Raw genomic sequence first — 23,021 nt, 5'->3', positions numbered from 1 at the left:
GAGCAGGGCGTTCACTTACCTAAGGTGAGAGCGTTAACCTTCGGGGTTCTACAGGAGAAGAGAAAGGGAAGAAGAGAGAGACATTCAATAACCCAGTTGATTAATCCCATATTTTCTATCTGCAGACATCTTACCCTTCGAGTCAAACATACAGTGCACAGAGGTCCAGCCCAAAGAGCCAGCCGAGTGTTACACATCACCTTTGAAGATACTGTATACGCCCAGTCAAGACCGGCGCCTCTACGGGAATCAGGTGAGCGTTACAGCTCCCCGCACCCCCACTCATTCCCCGTGTTACCCCCACCCCCGCTCATGCCCCCTGTCTCGCTCGTGTACCCCCCACACCCTGCTCATAATAATAATTAATAATAATAATTTGGCATTTATATAGCGCTACGAACCCTCAGGTATCTGAGCGCTGCTTATTATTACCCACGGTGTGTAGTGCTCATTTATCGACCTCGGAAGGATGAAAGGCTGATTTTGGCCCCGCCGGGATTCGAACCTGGGTTAGCAGGCTCTGCACGAATGTCAAAGTGAGCGCTCTACTCACTGTGCCACTTGACCGGCTCTCATGCCCCGTGTCTCCTGTTGCACCATCCCCCGCTCATGCCCCGTGTCTCTGTTGTGTTCCCCCCACCCCTGCTCATGCCCCGTGTCTCCCCCACCACCCGCTCATGCCCGTGTCTCTCTCCCTTCCCCCCACCCCCGCTCATGCCCCATGTGTGCGCCCTGTTCCCCCACCCCCGCTCATGCCCCATGTGCGCCCTGTTCCCCCCACCCCCACTCATGCCCCATGTGCTGTGTTCCCCCTGCCCCCGCTCATGCCCTGTTTCTCCCTCGTGGACCCCCTCACCCCCCGCTCATGCCCTGTCTGTCTCCTGTTGCCCCCACCCCCCGCTCATGCCCCGTGTCTCCCTCGTTATCCCCCCACCCACCGCTCATGCCCTGTGTCTCCATCGTGTACCCCTTCACCCCCGCTCATGCGCCGTGTGTCTCCTGTTGCCTCCACCCCCAGCTCATGCCCGTGTCTCCCTTGTGTTGCCCCCATCCCCCACTCATGCCCCTTGTCTCTCTCCTTTCCCCCCACCCCGCTCATGCCCTGTGTGTGCCCTGTTCTCCCCCATCCCCGCTAATGCCCCGTGTCTCCCCTGTTCTCCTCACCCCCGCTCATGCCCCGTGTCTCCCTCGTGTCCCTCCCCACCCCCGCTCATGCCCCGTGTCTCCCCTGTTCCCTCCACCCACTGCTCATGCCCCGTGTCTCTCTCGTGTTCCCCCCACGCCCGCTCATGCCCCGTGTTTCCTTCCTTTCCCCCCACCCCCTGCTCATGCCCCGTTTGTGCCCTGTTCCCTCTCACCCCCCGCTCATGCCCCGTGTCTCCCTCATGTTCCCCCACCCACCCGCTCATGCCCGTGTCTCTCTCCCTTCCCCCCACCCCCCGCTCATGCCCCATGTGTGCGCCCTGTTCCCCCACCCCCGCTCATGCCCCATGTGCTCCCTGTTCCCCCCACCCCCACTCATGCCCCATGTGCCGTGTTCCCCCTGCCCCCGCTCATGCCCTGTGTCTCCCTCGTGGACCCCCTCCCCCCCGCTCATGCCCTGTCTGTCTCCAGTTGTCCCCACCCCCCGCTCATGCCCCGTGTCTCCCTCGTTAACCCCCCACCCCCCGCTCATGCCCTGTGTCTCCATCGTGTACCCCTTCACCCCCGCTCATGCTCCGTGTGTCTCCTGTTGCCTCCACCCCCAGCTCATGCCCCGTGTCTCCCTTGTGTTGCCCCCATCCCCCACTCATGCCCCTTGTCTCTCTCCTTTCCCCCCACCCCCACTCATGCCCCGTGTGTGCCCTGTTCTCCCCCACCCCCGCTCATGCCCCGTGTCTCCCTCGTGTCCCTCCCCACCCCCGCTCATGCCCCGTGTCTCCCTCGTGTCCCTCCCCACCCCCGCTCATGCCCCATGTCTCCCCTGTTCCCTTCACCCGCTGCTCATGCCCCGTGTCTCTCTCGTGTTCCCCCCACCCCCGCTCATGCCCCGTGTTTCCTTCCTTTCCCCCCACCCCCTGCTCATGGCCCGTTTGTGCCCTGTTCCCTCTCACCCCTGCTCATGCCCCGTGTCTCCCTCGTGTTCCCCCCACCACCCGCTCATGCCTGTGTCTCTCTCCCTTCCCACCACCCCCTGCTCATGCCCCATGTGTGCGCCCTGTTCCCCCACCCCCGCTCATGCCCCATGTGCGCCCTGTTCCCCCCACCCCCACTCATGCCCCAAGTGCCGTGTTCCCCCTGCCCCCGATCATGCCCTGTGTCTCCCTCGTGGACCCCCTCACCCCCTGCTCATGCCCTGTCCGTCTCCTGTTGTCCCCACCCCCGCTCATGCCCCGTGTCTCCCTTGTTATCCCCCCACCCCCGCTCATGCCCTGTGTCTCCATCGTTTACCCCTTCACCCCGCTCATGCTCCGTGTGTCTCCTGTTGCCTCCACCCCCAGCTCATGCCCCGTGTCTCCCTTGTGTTGCCCCATCCCCCACTCATGCCCTTTGTCTCTCTCCTTTCCCCCCACCCCTGCTCATGCCCCGTGTGTGCCCTGTTAACCCTTAACGCCTGATTCATACTTTAACGCCTGGTTTTTGCAGGCGTTAAAGTCCAAGGCGCTAAGCGACCTTGGTTCTAATTACGGCACCGTAATTTACGGTGCCGTAATTAGCGCCTTCCCCATGCCCATTATGCCCTATGGGGCAAAAATGGGAATGGGGAAGGGCAAATGGTGAATGGGGAATTACCGCCCCACTCACCTTGGAATGGGGCGGTAATTCCGCCATCCACCATGGCGGAATCCGGCCACCGCCTGCCTTGTAATGAGGGCCCTTGTGTCTTTGTGTTTTGTCTATAGTAATGCAATTATGTAATATATGTGTTTTATTAGCTACTTATTACATATTTTACAGCACACAAAAAGCTATTAAGAAAGCAATTATCATTTCATTATTCAACATATTAACATTACGAATATTATACCTTCATCTTGTACGCTGCACACAATGTTATGTTTCTGTATGAGTAGCTTAGTATACTAGATAGAACCCCATAATTGAATGCTATTTATATCAATGCATCGTTCAATGCACTAATTAGGGTATGATATTTATTGCAATGATCCTTGACACTTGTTTCGCAACATTATAATAAGAATCCCTTGTACACATATTTCATGAAAAGTACATACGCATGTGATGTCATCAGTGATGTCATCAATGACATTTGTGATGTCATCTTTGATGTCCTGGGTGTTAGTCTTAGCAGTGCACGGTGGTGGTGCGAGTTATAGTTGCTTAGCTTACCATAACTGGCGAATTTCAAGGGTTTTTCAGTTTTACTTGGAACCATAACGTCCCTTTGACAAAGTTTTTTCACTGAATTATATATATATATATATCAAAAAAGAGAGGAAAAACTGCCATGAAGAATGGACAGTTAGTCATGGACATAATCCATAGGGTCCCGTACATAAAAGGAAATTAGCCAGAAACTTGAAGTAAATTACTATCAAGTTTATTAAATACAAAAGTATATGTTAAAAAACACCATAGAGTCCACAACAGAGGCAAGACACCCAGAGAGCAGTCCTGTATGGGCGCGTTTTGCGCTATACACAGCTCTTGTTCACCAATGGGGGGTCAACATGGTATAAATGACAGTGTAAGTCCCTTCATAGTTTCTAGGGCTCAGCAGAGGTATACATGTAAAGGTAAAACCATGGCAGACATCTTGTAACATAGTTGCAAGTGCTCACACCCTAAAAAAGATATATAATTATATGACACAACATGGTCACAACCAGACTGGGGCAATACTAATAATCACCAAAAATAAAATGTATACAAGAGTCAATCATTTGATACAATGGCATAGATAATAAAGCAAGCAGCACAAATAAAACCACACAGTGCGAATGCTAAGTAGCAGTATAATACTGGCAAAGTGCAACAGCTTCATGGTAGCATAAAAACTGTACATGTGCCATTTGAGATCCTTATTTAAGACACAGCTAAAATTAAAGGCGGATATCACCATTCGGCAAATGCAGACCCTTGAAGTCAAATTTGGTAAATTTACAATGGTTTCTCTTAGGGAATTTGATCTGAAAAAAAATAATTCCCGGTTTAACCTATGGTGTAGAATTCCATTCCATTTATCAGGAGGTAGACTTGTCAAATATCGAGAGTTACATTTGGAAATCAGTTGTCTACTTTTTACCAAAATGTATACCAGTGGAACTAATAAGATATGAATTTGGTCTAAATTCCCCTTACGGCATGTGCAAGATGGAAAAGACTAGCCTTGTGGAGGAAGTGTAACTTCGGAATTGAAGGGACTCGGTATTCATGTGCGAGCAGGATACAGGAAATCCATTTACTCAAGTTTTGAGTGTGGAGATTATAAACGCTGTGAAAATCTTAGGTATGTCAGCAAATTCTTTATCGAACAAACCTTTGCGTGTTAAAGAAAGTGTCATGGGCTTTGACTGGTTAAATACTAAAAACAAAATTGTAGAATTCTCTTCTATCATCAAGTCTGCTCAATCTACAAATGGTATCCCACTATGGAAAGATACTTACTAAAATATCCTTGTAAACAATGTCGAAATGACTATAGGCGCTATAGGTTTAATGTTATTTTAACAAACCAAATCAATGCTATTAGAAATAGTCACTCCGATGTTTGGGGGTGGTGGAGATTTTCTCGAGTTGAAGGGACGGTTGAATCTTTGTAACATTTATTACTGGTATGCCCGGCACTGAAGCTCAAAAGGTTAATTTACTTTTCACAATATGTGCAAAATACTGCCAATGTTAATAGGGAATGTATCTGGATGAGAATGTTACACAATTGCGAAGGTAATTTAAACATCAGAGTGGCTACATATTTGAGGAATGTTTGTGCTCTTTTTTAGTCGATGTAAAATCCTATGTTGCTTATAAATGCTGTTTAGTTTGGGTATAAAATTTTAGGTGACAAGTTTTTGTTTTTATGTATCTATTAGAAGCTGATGTATAGTGATTTTGGTGCTGATGTATAGAAGTTTTTATGGATGTGTGTATTCAATACAAAAGAAATTGTTTTAAGTTTTGTAAAGGTTTATATAAACGAAAACAATACAAAACAAATGAGCCATCATTACCTTCCAATTGTATCGAACACAATACTAGCAGCACAAGGTAGAAACAAGGTGCAAATGCTAAGTAGCAGTTTAGTATTAGCAGAGTGCAAGGTTTACATAGCAGCATAATAGTAGCAATAAAGTGCAAGTGCATATGAATGACTGAAACAAATACATCAGTCAAAATAGCAGCATAAAGCAATAACTTGCTTAGTCACAATGTAGTAATCGATAACAATTAAAAATGGTAGAGGCTCAAAAAGTACAAATGTCAATGCAAGATTAAACAGCTCAAGAAGCGTAATTATAAGTGCACTGCAGCAGTTAGAAAGCATGTGACAAAAGAAATGACGGCATACCCAAAATCAAAATTCAAATATTTGTCAAGCAAGAAAACTTGAAAATCTGTCCTATAAAATTGCAGGTAATACTGGGCATCAAAAGGATGTTAAGCCAGGACAAAATAAATGAGTATAACATTCATACCAAAAAAGGAAAGAACACTCAATGTACCAATGAAAACCTAGAAATAATGACCATGAACCAATGAAGAGTCCCCCATTGACACAGAAACAGAACAGCAAATCAAAGTATAAAAACAAAGATTGTAAATGAGAAAAAAGAAACCTCATGCTGGCAATTGAAGGTATGATACAAGTGCCAGCAAACAGTGAGCAAAATCAAATAACTCAAACAGACACTGGCACTGGACAACAACTGCATATGTCCAGTGCGTAAAATTCCAACAAAAAACATGTCTAGTGCCACAAAGAATGACACTTAAAAAGAAGAAGAAACACTAATACGCAGAGAAAATATCTATAGTAACCAATTTAAACTCCCTGGAAGGTATATAACTCCTTGGCAATGTTGTAACCATTAGGTGTCTTGCTGTCAAAATCCAATATATATTTGTTTTTGAGCTGCCGTAATTTGAGGACACTGTCACCACCCCTAGGGTTTTTGGTCTCATGTGCCACTGCAAATAAAGTGACCAACCTGAAGCCATTGTCATGTTTCTCTTTAAAATGCTTGGCCATTAGGTAGGCTGGGTCTGAATTTTTTATGGCCCTTAAATGTTGCAGTACTCTCAACTTCAATTTGCAGGTGGTGCTCCCCACATACCATTTCTGGCAGGGGCAGCATAGGACATATACCACAAAGGATGTGTTGCAGGTCGCCAAAGGCTTAATATCATGATGAATTGAAGTCACTGGGTGAATGAAAAATGTTCTGTATAATTGCATGTGCACAAACTTTGCATTTTGAACATTTTGAAACCCCAGCAGGGGAACAGCAAGCCAATTGGCATCCTTAGAAGCACTGGGTAATGGTGATAAAAAAAACTGGATACAAGCTTGTCCTTGAGAGATGACGTTTTTTTATATGTGAGAGTAGGTCGTAGAGGCAATAAAGAAAGAAGGTCCCTGTCCAGTCTTAAAACTCGCCAATGCTTTTGGATGATTTTTCTCACTTGATCAGATGAAGTGTCGTAGCTGATAATAAGTCGAGGATCATCATTGGAAACAGATTTCATGGGTCTGTTGCCATGTAACAATTCATCCCTGGACAGCTCAATTGCCTTATTATAGGCAGTTTCAATTACTATTTTGGCTTACCCTTGTTTTAAAAAGTCTGTGGGTGCCAAAGCGCAAAAATGATCGAATTGTACTACATCAGTGCAGTTGCAACAATACCGAATAAACTCCCCATATGGAATACTTTTCTTGCAGCTCGGTGCATTGCTATTGCTGGCATGCAAAGGTAAACCAGTATTCGAAGATTTTTTATAGAGAGAAGTGTGTATACCCGAGATGTCAAGACTAACATTAACATCCAGGTACACAATTTCAGTCACACTGTGTCCTTCTGTAAAAATCAAATTCACCCGATTGATGTTAATATGCTTAACAAATGATAACCAACCCTTTTTAGTGCCCTTCCAAATAACAAAAACATCATCTATATACCTCCACCATGAAATAATCTGTGTGGGAAAATGAACAGAAATCAAATCAGACAATGATGTAGCCTCCCACCATCCCATCATGAGATTGGCATACAAGGGTGCAAATGTGCTGCCCAACACACTGCCTCTCATCTGACGGAAAGCATGTACCCTCAACCAAAAATACATTATTGGTCAGACAGAAAAATAACATTTCCAAAATCATAGTAATGTGACTCAATAACTTTAAAGATCGTGAATCCAAAACATGCTTGCAGGCCCTCATTCCAATATCATGATCAATGGAGGTGCATAATGAAACAATATCTAAAGTGGCCAAAATAAGTCCCTCCTCCCATGGAATATCACTGATAATCCTTGGTGTCACATAAATAAGATGGTAACACTGAAACAATCAGAATCAGGGTCTCATCTATAAACTGTGTCAAGTGTTCTAACAGTGAACCACATAAAGTGACAATGGGTCTACCAGGTGGATGTGTTAAGGATTTATGTGTTTTTGGAAGAAAATAAATCTTGAGTATGTAAAACAAGAGGGCACAAGAAAGTTGCAAAGATCATCATCGAGCAAACTATTCTCCAACCACTTAGCACATAATGAAGTCAATTTCAACTGAATTTCAGAGAAAGGATTGGTCGGTAGAGGGTGATAACATGAATGATCACAAAGTTGTCTATTTGCCTCTGCAACATAACTGACGCGATCCTGAAGTACAGCGTTAGAACCCTTGTCCGCTTGTTTAATCACTATGTGGGATACATTTTCCAACTCAAACATAGCTTTTCGCTGAGACAGGGTGAGATTTTGTTTATAATTAAACGTAGAACTTCTGCGTAGTTTTCGAAGGTCACTGACACACAAATCATGAAAAGCTTCAATGCAACCACCATCTGGAATAGGTGGATTAAATCTAGATTTTGATTTAAATTTAGTTCTAATATCCCAGTTCGGATCAATATCGAAATTAGAAAAGTCAAAATTTAAGGGATCAAAAGAATCATCATCAAGGGAAGCCAGTTCAACTAATGAGGGAATGTCAGAAATGAAAAGATTGGTACGGCCTGTGCATAGAGTGGATGGCCTAGCATTAGCTGGATTCATGGAAAAAAACTTTTTTTATTTGACCTTGCGGAAAAAATTATCAAAATCAAGTTGTGATTGTACATAATCAAAGGAGGTGGTAGGACAAAAATTCAAGCCCAAAGATAAAAGTGGCTTTTGGAGTTGGTAAGAGTATGAGAAGAGAGATATATAATCTGACAACTATTCATAGTGGCTTTCATTGTTTGGCTGTTGATCTGCCCTGTTGGTCGGTTTTTGAACCGTCTCCCATGCTGGTATTGGCAGGTTTTCTTCCTGCTGGTTGTTTGTAACCTCTTCCTCTTCCTTTGCACCTTCAACAACCCCTGCCACGTTTTTGGTTTTTGCCATCCTGGCACAGGAGTCGCATTTCTTTTAAAAAATTCAGCCTTATGAAGGCTCCTCATTTTCTGAATTTGAAACATCAGATTCAGACGAGATGACTCCGACTTCCAAAGGTTCCGACATTAGGGGTTGCTGATTGGTGATCTTGCGTAAAGGATCAAATCTCTTGGTAAATGTAAATATTCTGCCGGATTCATAGTTTAGCTTGTCTCTGATGAACTTCCTTTGCTTTTGTTGCTTAATATCATTCTCATAATTCATTAATGACTAGTCAATCTCGGCACATAAATTGATGCCCTCATCTGTAACTGGGATTTCATTCAGTTCATTTTCAGCTTTTTTGAGAAGTTGCAATGCAAATAATCAATCTTTTTTTAGTGTATTTGACAAGAATGGTAAAGAAACGAGCTGAGCAGTCCTTGCTAGCTCCACCCCATTCCTCAAGCATTTCAACATCCTGGTCCTCAAATGACGGTGTAGTCATGATGCGTAGACCTCCAGGTACTCAACCAATGTCTAATTAATTTTGTAAAGAATGCTCTTCCCACCATTTAATGTTTACTTTTTGCGTAGTTTTTCTATGTCTTTAAGTAAGGTTAACTCCTTACTGATATTTTCATCTTTTTTTCTTCTTGGCACTGCCAGCATTGCCACCCAATGGCAGTGTTTGTAGCTCACTAAATAAGTATTTTGCCTGTAATAGGCGAGCTGCCTCTCTAGTGTCCTGCATGTTGTAAAGTCAAAGGTGGAAAAAATAAACAATCATGTAACAAAAACTGGCAAAGATGAATAGGCGGAACCCCTGACGCCACGACTTAACACCGCCAACCTTAGGGGAAGATCAATTTCACCAAAGTAATAATATATATGTATAGGAAAAAAACTTGATTAGACATTCCTTTTATTTTTTACTATTGTACTTTTCTGTTTGGTTACTACTGGATCACATCAACTCCCTGCCTGAGAGGATAGCCTTCCTTCTGACCACTCTAGCGCCAAAGGTAATGAGGTATATCTCTAAGCTGTATCCGTTTTACCATTATGTTTGGGATCACAGTTGGTTTGTAGACGTTTGGGGACTCATAGGCAGTTTAGCCACTACTCATCTTTAAATTCCGCCAGAGCAAAAGTCATTTTGACACACTGGTGGTCGAAGTGGGATTTGAGACAGACTGCGTCTGCAGTTTAGTCATACAAAGTTAAAGTTTGTGCACTGAATGTTAAAAACACTCACAAGCGTTATTTTCTATCATTGCGCCTTGACTGAATTCTATCAATAGAGGACGACTCCTTCAGGGCAGTAAGGTTATTAAGACCCAAATGTTAAAGTCTTTTGACGTAGCTATGGGATAGAGGAGTCCCGGGGGATAGCAAAAATCTGGTGCTCCCAGTTCAGGTACCCATTTTGCTGGGTAAAACAGAAGTGACTGAGGACAATGAGAAAGAAAGCAGTTATCACTACAGCCAGACTGAGATGGGCAGAGGGTGTATCCTCTCAAAGGTCCCATGGTTCAAAGCCAGGTCACAGGTTTCTTTTAGGTACTGTGGTTCAACTCTGTCCGAGGGTGGACTCAGCAGGGCAGATCTGTCTGGGAAGACATTCCTCTTAGAGGCGGGGAAGATAGCCTTACAAGAACAGAATCAGCAACATGAGAGACTTAAAAAGCTGGATTTTGTACTGTTCCGCAAACTTGAGCTGTGAGAGCTGAAGGGTGCCTGCAAACGGACCGCCAGTGGTGAGGGAAGTGTGCTCAGTGGTGTCTCCCAAAGAAAGCCTAGGCATCACCTTCCCAAGGATCTTGTCCAAACTTATGAGGTGGGGAAGGATATTTTCAGCTGGTTTGAAATACCTCAGTTATCTTTTTCCCTCCCGGAGGTGGAAGAGGAGTGTTGGCGTGTAGCCCTTTGAAGCCCCCTAGTGACAGCTGCAACTGATGTGATTATTCAGTTGAGTACTGAGGAGAAGCCCATTTATTCAGCAATGTAAACTCACTGACTTTTATTTCTATATCCTTTTTGATAAAATGTACTTGTTGTTTATTTATTTATTTGCATTTATCAAGCGCGCTTGCAGCCCTTGAGGCATCGAGGCGCTGTTACAGATGATAATCATGTCATTATAATCATGTCATCATATGACACATGCTACTGCTTCCATGTGTCAGCATTTTTTAGGAATTGTACGTGGATTGATGTTCCTCTTCTTCAGTTGGAAACTTCTTTTAAGATTGTCCTCTTCAGCTATTGCAAGGTATGCTTCTTTCAACTGTTTATTATGTTTGCTGATGTCGTGATATTTCATTTACTCTAAATATCTACAGATGAAACAAATACAACACCATAATTTAATAATAACGTGTGATTAAAAACGAGCACAATGTCAGCTAGAAGTTCATTCAGTATGGTCTTCTCTTTCCTTTGTGGTAAATCACCCCCTAAGTAAGTATTCTGTTATAAGGTGACATGTAATACATGTAGTATTCTTTTAATGAGTGCTAAAGCAACAGTGCCACGTTTTACTATTTCCTGAGGCAAAGCAATAATGGGGGATGGCTATCAGCTTAGACTTTTAATTCTGACAGTCATCTTGACAAATAGCATCAAGAATAATGTTAATACAAGTATTTTTGTAAATTCTCCCAGATATTACCTTTACTATACTTCCTTCACAAGTGTAACTGTGAGGCAAAGTAACAATAATAATAATAATAATAATAATAATAATAATAATAATAATGCAAATTATTATCATTATTATTGCTATTGTTATTATTATTAATAATAATAATTATATTAATAATAATAACACTAATTGTAATTATTATTATTATTATTATTGCAAATGGCCTCTCTACCACTGCTAAGTCTGTGAGACATGGTGCATCCAAAATCAGAATGGGTGAGTAATTCAAACATGAGTTAATTGTCCAAAGCCTGGGGAACGTGGGTTTTCATGGGGCATCCACGCTGGAGATAATAGTCCTTTATGTACTTGAAACTACACAATGGGCCTCATTATGACTCTGGTGGTAGCCTTGCTGGTAAAGTAATTTTATAAGAAAATCCCCAGGACGGGTGCACCAGCTCTGTGTGCAACAGTGCCGTGCATCCATCAAGGTCTGCGAGCGGGTACCTGTCCTGGCGGGCTGAAAGGCACCCACTCGCAGAACGCTTAGCTTGCCGGTCCGGAAACAACGGTACCGGCAAGCTTACCAGTACCGTTGTTTCCAGACCGGCAAACTCATAATGAGGCCTAATATATTGCTATAAACATTTCATTTAATTATATGTGTTTCCATCTCTACGCTCAATAATGCATCACCTTTGGTGTTTAACGATTCAAGCATTGCCCGACACTCCCATACAACACTGAGTGCTGTTTGGTGATTTGCTTTGATGGCAATCAGTTTACACGTCTTTCATGTCATTTTTTATAATTTTGACACAGCATCTGCAAGAGATGGCACTATTGCACTATTTTTCACACTCCCAAGTACAACCACATCATCATGTTTCGATGGTTTTCTTTTCACTCTGTTTATTAACTTCCAAAGACAATTGACCTGCATTGTGCAGGACTTGGCTGCTGTTCAGTTTTCTCCTCTTTCAGTAAACACACTGCAGATGGACTGGGCATGCGATTTCTACTGGGGGAGCACTTAATACTCTGGCGGAATCCTCTTGAAGCTGTAAGGCTGACATTTAAAACAAATCCACTGCCTTTTTTAATCATCGAATGAAGGTGAAACATTCTCTAGTCCTACTACACTTAGAAAGTCTCTGCAATAAAATATGATAGTGCCTCATGCACAGTATTATTTATTGATTGGATGTGAAAAGTCACTGGCAAAATGGGACAAAGATAAATGTCATGTCCTATATTCAATTATTACATGGTTCTTATGATTGTAATGTGTTCCTTGCATTCCGTAAACGGAAGGTTCCTCTAGCGAGAGCGATATTTTGTACATGACTACTATTTCAAAAGATTTCGAAAATGGGAGATATGAAATGGCACCTAATCATTTTAAACGGGGTAATAATGAGGTTTCTACAATTAAAACATCTGTCTCAAAGAATAGTGGTGAAGTAGTCTTGTACAACAATGTCCATTGAAGTATTAAAGAGGACTTTTTTTTGGAGTCAGGGGTACCAATCACTGGTTGATGCCACGCTGAGTGATTCTGGAGTGTGGACAGAGTCAATTGTCATGAAGAACGTTAATACCGGAAAAGGAAATATACACACTCCTCATTGCAGGTTTGTACCACCAAACGGAATTACTGTTACTGGCACTTGGTCTGCCAGAATTACCGGCAGATTACAAGTTCCCATTAGGGCATTTACTCCCCATTCCATGGGAGATGCCGGTATTACCAGCACCAGTAATACCAGCGATTTTTGCCAGTAAGGCACCTGACTTACTCAGGTGCCCCACCGGCAAACTTGTCCTTTGCTGGTGTGATGTGCCAGTAAATGAAATTAATGGCACGTTATTATCGTACGAGCAAAGTTTTAATGAGCCCTAGTGCTGTCTCTATATGCATGTTGATTGGCCGAGGTGTTCAAACACTGCTGGAGAATCCCTCCCTCATCTGCTCCTCTTACCCATTCCAACTACCACTGATACTCCTTCACCCTATCTGTAACCGATAGATCTGTCTCCATTTGCTTCCCAGCTAGGATTTTACTTAATGAATCCAATATATGGGTAGAGGCCCTCATTACGTGTTTGCCAGTATAGAATAAATGCCAGAATAATTGCTGGTATTTCCAGCACCAACATTTATTCCACACCAGCAAAACACATGTCTTCCGGTGGGGGCCACGGATCTCCTGGCAGGCTTGACCTGGCAGTAGATCAGGCCCCTACTGCCAGATAAATACCTGAATCACTGGCACCAGCGGACTCCATGGGATGGAAACTTACCGTCACTCTGCCTCCTGTAAATTCCGAGTATTACTGGGATAAGGGGGCAGATACAGTAAGGCAGGGTTGCCGGTATGCTACTGGAATTACCGGCGGAATACTGGCAACCCTATAATAGGCCCCAATACCGTACTGAGTTTGAAGAGGCACTAGCACATAATTCCACAGCGGAGTCACACTAAAACATATAGTTTCTTTTGAAATGTGGATATGATGCAGTATTCTTGGTCAAACTTTAAGTTTACTACTTCAACATTGCGGATATTTCTAAATGTATTACAACTGTGAAGGAAGGTTTGAGGCAACTCAGTATCTAGGGTAAACGAGTGGAAGGTCATTGTAGGTCTGCCAAATCATCATAACAAACATAAAAACAAGGGTGTAAAGCCCTTGATGCCTTGCTATACCATTCCATTTACAAATGACATTTACAATGGATTCCTATGGAATCCAACTGCTTTCTACGTGTGGATTTCAAAGAAATCTATGCATGTTATGCCAGTAGAGAAATATCAAAATGCTGTGAAAGAGAAAAGGTTTGCAGGTGGCATGGGAAGCATGAGGTGGATATATATTTCCCCTCATATCTCATTCGCTCTGCTAAACCTTGTTAAAATCGAACAGCCTACAATAGCAATGCGTGAATGGCTTTCTTTAAAGCCCATTTGCTGTATTCTAGATGAAGGGAATATTGCACAATATGAGGAAAGAGACCGTAGGTAACTCTTTATTCAAAATAATATCCTTCTTTGAGGGTAATTTTCGACAGAGCGGAATGCAAAACGAATGACTAAAACCAAGGAGTTGACCCCCAGGTTTTTTGTCTGCATGAGGTTTCCATGCAGGTGTGAAAATCATGGATTTTTATGGAATCTACCCTGCATTTTCACCTACCAAATTTCAGGCATATTCCATCGGTATCCATTATAAAATTTGCCTGCAAAGCATAATTCCCAGGCCGTGTCTATTTTCAAAAGGGAATGTACAGGTGAAGTGTAAAGGTGATTTCCACTTGTTTTACTCTTTATAATTATACCTCGGATTACAAAGGATGAATATTGCATGCCAGGGACCCAACAGCACGTAGGTGCTAATGTTGTCATTCCCCTGCATGCATTTGCATTTCATTTAAATTGGCAGCTCATACGGTCAGGATATGTAGCGCGCTCTGCCATCAGGCTGGAATAGAAATTCTGAATCTGTGGTATAGCTTCCATTGATGATTCTTAAATGCTTCACACATGTTTCACATTGATGCATTTCCCTTATTCTTTTGTCTGTGTAGAGGAGGAGCCAAGGGTCTACCAGAAGTCCCACCCCTATTTTTCTATATGCTGGAAAAACAGAAAATGCGACATGCACAATGGCAATAATGATCCCTACAACGCGAAGAGTCCTCGAAACAAGGTATCCATTAAGAAAGCCCTATTTGATGGACCCGCTGAGAAATGACAGTCTCTTAAAGGATGTCCCGGAATAAGTGTGAACAGGAATGAAAGAGAAGACTGGTGACATCACATGATGCCGAAATGACACACCCAGAAGAGATCCAATAGAATATATATAACTTATAGAATCCGATGCTGAAGTAAAGAACTGGGCAACATTTCAGGTGCGAAATGAAGATTGCACATGCGGAAAGCAATGAAGAAAATGCAAACCGTTTTATAATTGTACAGATGCTGAAACGCAGGTAGACTAAGTAATCATGAAGGCTGCCTATATGTAGTGAATAGACTGCAGGCGGTGCTGCCATTATATATATGTGTATAAAATCTGGAAGTTCCACAATGTGTTTTAACAAACTAGCGCCCTATGAACAGAAGAGCTGAAAGTGTGGCGCAGTTGAAGAAAACAGTTGACGGTGAGGGAAGATTTGGGGAAGGTTGTCTGGCCCAGTGTGAAGGGTTGGGGCAGCCGAGAAACTGGTTATCTATTTGAGAAGATATAATGAACGTGAGAAGCAAGACGAGCTTCTGTTGAGGTGTAATGGAAAAATACTAGAAGTGCCAGGTTCTATTCATTTAATACTATTAAATGCAACAAAGGAGCTCAAAACACAGTCTCCTGTTACATGGTCGAGATGAAAATAGACTTTGGGCAAGCTACACGGAGACCTGAGTATAAGACCATGCTCACACTCCCTTCTATTATCAGAGGAAGTGATACTTGCAAGGCCAAGTTCAAAGACTAAATGAATGGCAGACAGCAGAAGTGATGATGGATGATGGGCTAATTGGGTAGGGAGGCATGGTCAAGTCCAAACCTCCAGCACCTGAGGTACCAGCTTGCGTGCTTCTAGCGAGTGGAATTTACCGAAGGGTACCAGTATGCCAACCAATTGTAGAGGGCCCTATAGTTTGAAAGTCAATGAAACATCATGGATTTCATGACAGCGAAGATTACTTTCACTAGGGGCGGGTATAGCAGTCTATCTGACTTTAGAGACCCAATCACAACCCGATACCACATAGAAACTATACCTATATGTTCCCAGTAGACCAACCACAATCTATTGTAGGTTTCCTTATTTTTCCACGTAGTATGACATCACGTTTGATGAGTTTTTGCTATATAAGTGTTATTGTTTATTAAATGCATTTAGAGATATGCTGTAAGACGTCCATTGATGTCCGTTGTACTCCCTGTTTTAAAGAAATTGCTAATAAAACAGCTAAAGACTTGCCAACTTCCTGAGTTGGTGTTATCATTGATGTATGAGTAACTTCTGCATCCCCATCCATCCCACAGAGCGCTACCTTGATTAAAAGGGCCTGCGCGTTCACGTGGTAGCAGAGGATGGTTCAATAAGACCATCGATAAATAGGCCTCAAGATTTTCAGATAATCGAACACTCTCCGCCATTTAACCAGAAGATCGCAAAGTTTCCTGTGGAGAGCGGCCGATATTGAATTTTTGCAAGAAAATCGAGACGGTGGGACCGGGTTCCTCTTTGACAAAATCCCTCTTGGTTTCCACAGGCACTGAGCAGACTAAAGGTGACAGTGGGTGATTGGGAGACAATACTGAAGGCCTAGATCTGAAGAGATAATGGTGAGTAGACCAAGGGGAATGACAAAATGTGGGGACAGTATGAAGTAATGCGGGTAGTATATAACGAGGAGCGTTAGAGATATATAACGAGGAGGGTTAAGAAGCCCAGGTTCCTAGCTCAAATATCTTTAGAAGGAGTCATTTCAAAACCCAAGTGTTTAAAACTAGACGGCACATGAATGAACAGGTTTATGATAGGGAATGACTCAAACTCCAATTGGGGTATTAAATTAAATTAAAGGGCTAGAGAAAAGGAGTACCAAATTGAATATGTGAAAAATGTGACTAGTCGGTTATGTGTATTTTTTAATTGAAAAGACGTGTCGAAGAGCAACGATAATATAACTGTGAGGTTACAGAAGAGATTAAAAGTTATCTACTCTAGGTCATTGTCAGTGCTGACTGTATAGATAGATTGAGATAATTGAGAAATAGAGGGTTTGAGCGGCGCAGATTTTAGCATGCTCATATTTGTTTTTTTTTTATTGAAACGTATCTGTGTAACCAACAGGAAGTATTGACAGTCAATTGAGACTTGTCACAATGGGGGATGTTACTCCACTGATGCATCTGTGCAAGATGCTGCCAAAACACACACCTAAGCTCAGACAGAATAGCGCGGAGTGGGTAAGGGCACAGCAGACAACATTTTCATACCATAGCCAAAAGGGGGATCACTGTCAAAGGCGGTTTTGCAACACATGACCACATACTTGCATGCTGCATACACATGGAAGAAATTGGAGAAGAGGTTAGTTATTTTAGAGCTTTGGAAAATGAGCCAGGAGGAGCAGGATGATCCACCTCCTGAGGATTGGATGCTTAATCAGTGTAGGGTGGAAGGTGCTGAACATTCTGCTCCCTTTACCTCGCCCAAAATAAACAGCGATAGTACCGAAGATGTAGAATTGTATCCATTAAGGGAACTAAAAGCGGCAACAGGATACAGTAATCCGATAAATGAACCGCCTGCCTTCAGCAGTGACAATAGTCCAGAAGAGACAAAAAGAAAGGAGGCAGTCTTTAAGACCTTATAGGATAAGGAGGAGAAAAGCAAACAGCTGTATGTGACCCTAGACATAGAAAGAGAGATTAAGAAATGGAAAGGAGAAAAAGAGAAAGCTGATGAGGTAACACTTGTACAGAACAAATGGATGGGTGGAAAGATATTGCTCAAGCTCGATGGGAAAGGCATCGAGGAAGTTAGGCAAAGGGAAGATCAAAACGAACAGGATAGAAAAGACAGGGAACGAGAGAAAAGATTGAAAGAAGATGAACACAAGAGAAAGAATAGACAAAAATGAGAAAAGATGTATCAGGGAGAACAGCAGAATAAGGAAGGGCAGAGGATCAAAGGAAGTATGATGACAGGCAGAGAACAATCAAAGAACGAGATAGGCAAGAAAAGATGAGAGAAGAGGAGGAAGCACAGAAATGAAGGGATACAAGAATACAAAGATGAAGGGAAGAAGAGGAGCGTAGAGTGAATGGAAAGACAAGAGAAAAAAGTTAGACAGGAAGCGAGAAAGAAAAGGTAATTAGATGAAGAAACAGAGTGAAAAGGGAGACAAAGGAAACGAGATATTGATTGCATTCAGAAAGAATTAATGTAATTGAGTCCAGTAATATCATGGAGCAATATAGAGATGTTTCTCCCGTCACAGGAAACCATCTAGGATAACCCTAGAGAAGTTCCTCCCATCACAGGGAACAACGATAGGACCATCCAGGATAACCCGTGAGGAACATTTTGATGACGGGAGCATCAGGGAGAGGATCGATAAAGCCTATCAAGACTTAAGGGTAAGCACCAAATTGGGAAGCCGAGGGAAGGGAGTACAATCCCGGGTCATCCAATCACAAAGCGAAAAAAATACCTGTTCAGTCTCAAGCATAGATCCTTGTCTTTAGACAGGCTGGCTTTAAATAGGGGTGATGGGGCTGAAAACCATACTAGTTGAGGACTAGATATGTGAGACAAAGAGAGACCGTCTTCCGTGGCGAGGAGGGAGGAAGTGCATGCAGTTCCGAGGGATGTAAGCAAACAACAAGGAAGTAAGATGGTCTGATCTAGAGCAGCCTGAGGATAGGATGCCAGATCCTATAGAATATCCATAGCATCCTAGAGGACGATCGTATAGGGAGAAAGGAGAGTCACCACCATATGTGAGCAGGCTGAGGTCATTGCCAGGTAGAAGGTGATCAGGAAACATTGTCACCACTATAGATAGGCACACAATGGGAGCCGATTGCGGATTTGAGTTCACACAGTTAGCTTTATTGGAGGAAGGAGGGCCTAGACCACAGTATATTCCCTGGCCACAAATGGAAAAGGATAATCTAAGATGCAAACGCCCCAGTTTAATGGCCGGTGCTGGGAAATGGATTTATGAATTTGAAAAAATGACAGGAGGAGAAACTATGGCAATAGGGGACATTAAGGGTCTCTTAGCAGCCATTATTGGGGAGAGGGCTAATGACATTTGGACAACAGCAGGGTATTCAAGTGTCAAAGCACAGAACACCGCACATGACAGAACTCCATTTAATTATTGTAGAGCAGATGTCTGGAGAGTGCTCAGGGTACAGTCCTGATATGTCATGTATGGGTACAATTATGGCACATAAGACGAAGGATGACAAAGCTCCACTTGCTTACATTCAAAGTATTCAGGAACGGTGGATTCTTGAAACGTTAGTGTCGTGGGGGAAATCAGTGGCAGTATTTTTCCACATTTTGTATCAGGGATTGCCAGAACAGGTACAGAGACAGCTCAAGAAATTAGTGGGAATGGAAGCGTAAACCATGGGCATAGATACAGTTGACTAGTGCACCACTGCCGTCTGTTGCAAGAGAAAAATATGAAGAAGAAGGTTGCTAGAAAACTTGTGAAAGCCAAGTTAGTTCAGAAGAAAAGATCAAAGTATGCCATAGAAGGGGTAGTATTGACAAGTTGAGAGGGCCAGGGAATGCATCAAACAGTGGGTACATCACAGGAGAATAATCAATGCCAAATGGATCAAATAGGGAATAGGGTTATTCCATGAGGCAGAGGAATGGGCTACAGAGGAAGGGGTGGTTTTCAGAATAATCAAGGCAGCTTTCAAAATATGCAGAATGATAATCAGAATGTGGAAGGGGGCTTCAACCAAGGGCAGCTAGTCAGAATGAATTTTGGACATGTGGAATGACAGGGCACATTGCGTGCACATATTGAAGCCAAGGGTATGTACAGGATGGGAAATTCTCAAGAGGGGGGGCAGCTTATCCTCCAGTATATAGTTCACAAGCTAGGGATGGGTTTGCCCAAGATCAGACAGTGTATCAAGCACAAGCGCCACAGATGCAACAGGCATTACAGCCACAGCAAGTACCATTGAATCCACCACAAGTGCAGTCACAGCATGCACCCATACAGATACAACAGAATGCAAACACAGGACACTTATTTACACCTATATCAGGGGGTGTCATTGTGGTAGGAGGAAGCCCTTTTACAGGTACAGGGATAAGTATGTACCCATAATAGGACAGCTCTTGTGTTCAGTACTTTCAGTGACACCAGATCCAAGAGGAGCCAAGGGTTGATGTAACTATAGGAGGCAAATCTTTTTTCCTTTTTAGTAGACACTGGGGCTACTCGTTCATGTATACGAGAGGGAAAATATCCAATGTCGTGAAATGCCATGAATGTGCAAGTTTTCTCTGGAGCTACAAGCAGAGTTCCTTTTATTGATGAAGTACCAGTCTCTGTAGGAGAGTGTGACAAATCTGTTGAATTATTGTATTCAAGGCAGACACCAGTTAATATTCTAGGCTGAGATTTAATGATGAAGCTTGATATGATGATTTCATTTACTGATGAAGGCATAGTGTGTTCTACTCCAGGGATACATGATATGAATGTGGGTGAATTCATAATGGCATTTACAGGGCAAAAAGCCCTATGAGGAATGTCATTAGAGCCATACATTTTCCTTTATGGGGTATGCATTTTGTTGACATGGCTATCTTTAGCTTAGTGCTAAAGATTATGAGAATACCTTCTGAGTTCTTATTCAGGCCACAGATACCTATGGACAAAGAGGGGGGACAGACTATTCCCCTAGAGTTAAATGCAGCTATAGTGTGAGGGGCATTGGACATGCTCGAAGGAACAGATGACGAAGGCAGGCCATGAAGAACAGGGCTGGCCATCGGGGAAGGATATAGATTGACTGACGTCACTGACAATAATATGTTTAGAGATGATCTAGCAGATGATGAAGTAATATTCGAGAGGAGTATTACATATTGGATCAGAATAGAGACAAGCGAGGTCCCACAGCGATAATGCGGCAGCGTCCAGTATTTTTTGACGAAGACTTGGAAAAAGTGCCATCCTCTTTATGGACCGCAAGCCCCTATGACATAGGCCTATTGAAAGGGGTAGGAGAGGTTAACATTAAGTTAAAGCCAGGAGCAATTTTACCTTTAGCAATATAGTACCCGATGCCTCGAGAGGCATCTACATCAGCCGTGATGCAACTAGGTATTTTAGTGACGATTGAAGGGCGGGTCGTGGAGACTAATTCAGGACATGAGACCAATTAACCAGATTGTAGAGGCAGATATTCCTTTAGTTCCGAATCCGGCGACGATACTATGCAGTATCCCAGCAGAGGCATGATATTTCACGGTGATTGACTTGAAATGTTTTTTTCTCAATCCCGTTGCATAAGGTCTCCCAAGACCTTACATCATTTACGTTTCACCAACCTCAGTCCAAGTAGACAGTGGAAAACATATATCCTGTTAAGGATTTCAAAGGCACGGTACGCTCCAGACCAGGACGCTTTCTACTGGCCGGGGATGCAGTGCACAATCAGAATATTTTTATTTTATTTATTATGAATTCAATTCGAGAAGGCACCCAACCCGTATCACACCTACCTTTCACACCCCGGGTCACAAAGGACCATGAACCAGGCTAGTGTGTAATAGTACAATATTTATTTATTTTTAAATTTCAATGAAAATCACACACATTCAATATGGGGCAGCAATCACCAGTGTGGTGATAATTACATTGTAAAATGATCGAACACACTTAGTTTGAATTTGTAACATCAGATATACACCGCACAAGCGAATACAGGCAAGTTATTTTTGGGAGGTGTTTTCTGATAGCATAACAATTAGTATTTCCCCCTGCAACGCTCCCTCAAACCACTGTCAACCAAATTCTGTGTGGGTAGAAAGGAGTAACAAGGAGGATGGTATACTAGGCAACAAACATAATGCAAATGCGACCTTCCCCCTCTGAATGGGAGGCAAAATTGGATTGAAAACACTTGAGCAAAAGAGCACTTTTACTGCTAAATACTTATTTCATATGTGCGGTTGAATGAATGAGGTCGAAATGAGTATAGCAGTATCAAAGATGTAAGAACACTAGCAAACTACAAGGCAATGTACTAACAACGGTCATACAGTTCAGAAAATCGACTTTGGAAGGAAAAACACAGTGCAGCCAAAGCACACTTGGAGAAATTGCATTTGCTTATTTTCACGAGTTTAAAATGACAAAACAGCTTGAAAAATGGGTTAAACAGGAAAAATCGGAATGCGGTTTTGATGCTAACGGACAAATTCACATCACAGGTATTATATGAAAGTGAAAGGGTAACTCCGAATGGATGACAGGATGAGATTCTTAAAGGGAAAGGAAAACTCGTTTTTTAAAGTAAAAGCAGTTGCACAGGGAAAATCGGTTTGGAAAGGAAATTACAGGTTTTTACTGAGACTAGATTTTAGTGGCTAGAAAAGAGGAACGCCGCCTGTAAAAAGGTTAAGCTGCAGTCTCAACCCCCTCAAGCCATGTGCCTCTCTATGGGGGAATTAATTAATGTATTCAAAATAGTACTAAGGACTTACACAAGGACTGAAATGAGTTGGAAAGAATGGTGCTAACACTTGGAGATCACTACAGATTTTCTTAAAAACAAAGTACACAGAGGATTCTGAAAGTTTAAGGATTTTTTCTAGGGCAGGTATTGTATCTCTATAGGATTGGACCTAATACAAGGTAACAAAGCAAGGGATGCAGTTTGTGGTTGCTGGGGAAGGGAGATACTCACAACAATCACTTGAATGGGGTAGCTTGGACAGTGGACAGGGTTTCTGGACAACAAGGCAAGGTCTGGTCACTGCACACAGCGGCAGGCTCTCCTAGAAGGGGATGGCTGGGCCTAGTCTGGTCACTGAACAGCAAGGTGGATCAGCTGGGCAAGAAGGTAGCGGGGAAACGGCCGGTCTCGTCACAGGATACTCCCAAAAGGTACTACAGCTTTTCCCCCTATATCCCTGAATTATTGGGATTTTAGTAGGGTTTTCTTTCTAGATCAGTGATTCTGCCTGAATAGGGTCAGCTATGCTCTGGCCTGGCAGTGGAATCTGGAATCTTGCAGGATGAATCTGGAATATCTGGATCTCGGGATGCGCTGGAGCTG

The sequence above is a fragment of the Ambystoma mexicanum genome, chromosome 6q (assembly GCF_040938575.1).
Source record: "Ambystoma mexicanum isolate Mex_15411 chromosome 6q, UKY_AmexF1_1, whole genome shotgun sequence".
Classification (NCBI taxonomy): Eukaryota; Metazoa; Chordata; class Amphibia; order Caudata; family Ambystomatidae; genus Ambystoma; species Ambystoma mexicanum.
The sequence above is the reverse complement of the archived record's forward strand: the minus strand, read 5'-3'. Positions refer to the sequence as shown.